Raw genomic sequence first — 1,482 nt, forward strand, 5'->3', positions numbered from 1 at the left:
TGAGTGGGGAGCAAGCGAAGGGAATTTGTGCGTCAGACCTCCGAGAGAGGGTCAAAAGAGAGAACAAAACCAAGTATGGGTACCAAATCTTTGTTGCTTAACTCAATTTGTGAACTTCTCTCATTTCCAATTTGTTTGTTTCTTCGAGAAACTAGAGATTGTTGTTTATTGTGTTTGGACTTTGGATGTCTTGATAGTAATCTGATTCTTTGTTTCGTTTCTTGTGTGATTAATGTTGCTTTTCGTCTAGTCTTGACAAGAGAAATTGTACCAGTGGATTCTCAGGCAGCAGCAAGAAGGGTCTAGGGTGAGCACGATTGATATGGTTAACCATTTGCAGGTNTTTATTTTTATGTCTATGCAATGTTTTTTGTTTCAACTATATCAAGGATTCCAATATTCCCACTTGTTTTACTATTGTCATGTTTGTTTAAATTAGAGAAAATATTTTATTTTAAGGTGAAACATATATGATGAAGAAAAGTTTGTTAGCATAATGATGGCAAGCACATTACTGTATAACTGTAAGAGAGCCTTTCTGAAAANTGGCCATGGAGAATACAATTGTTTCNATATTAATTACGGTGATTTCCCATTAAGTATCCAAGTTTTGGTCTAANTTCTAACCATAGATGTGAAATGTCAACATATATAGGATTCTGCTATAGAACAGTATCGTCCTTGCATTTGTCATAGCCTTTTAATCTAATTGAAGATAAATTGCTCTCAAACAATGAGGTTCTGAGAGATTTCTGTAAGTAAGGTGTATGTAACAAACAACAAAGGAGATGGGAAGTACACTATCGTTACATTTGGTGTAGAGGGAAAGAATGGGAACAAGAGTTCTCGTTGAATGTTGAGCTGGGACTGAATATTGGGTATTCATCAGGTTCTATGACTNACCAAATACAATATAATTCTCCATACGCTCTTCTCTACACTGTAAATAGGCAGAGAAAAACGAAAATGTTGCCACATTTCTAACATTAGTTTTATTATTGTCATGTTTGTCTTGACAATTGAAAGTTTAAACTTGGTTCACTCAGTTGTAATTTTACTGTATACTTTAACAATGATTATTAGGAAATCATCTTTTATAAGGCTTTCTAAATTAATTTTTTTGGTAGGTACATTGGAATTGGAAGAANATGACAACTAGTGATTGACTAGTTAGTGAACAACTCACCATTGGGCAGACCCGAAACCTCAAATTTCTAGCTCTCNTCTCCATAATTTATGTTTTTTATTTGAAAAAAATTAAACTTCTAAATTTGTTATCCTTAGGTCCATCCTTATGTTGCTATTGGAAATAAGAACTCTAAATTTGGCATCAGAAATGAGAAGCTGCAATGGTTCTTAGATGTTGNGAAGGAGCATCCTAATGAGCTCAACAATGACCAAGGTTAGATGGAAATTTTTATCTTTTTGCTGATTTTTTTTTCTTTTGGTATATTAAGTTATACACCTCTTTTTACATTTATG

General features: G+C 33.6%; 1 long non-coding RNA gene across 1 annotated transcript; it reads left to right on the forward strand.

Annotated features, from left to right (window-relative positions):
• On the forward strand, positions 1-1,476 carry LOC106755963. The gene is made up of 3 exons (XR_001375432.1): positions 1-73; positions 251-307; positions 1,128-1,476. It is a non-coding gene; the product is annotated as an uncharacterized LOC106755963 (long non-coding RNA).
• The last annotated feature ends 6 nt before the right edge of the window (positions 1,477-1,482 follow it).

Source organism: Vigna radiata, chromosome 2, assembly GCF_000741045.1.
Source record: "Vigna radiata var. radiata cultivar VC1973A chromosome 2, Vradiata_ver6, whole genome shotgun sequence".
Classification (NCBI taxonomy): Eukaryota; Viridiplantae; Streptophyta; class Magnoliopsida; order Fabales; family Fabaceae; genus Vigna; species Vigna radiata.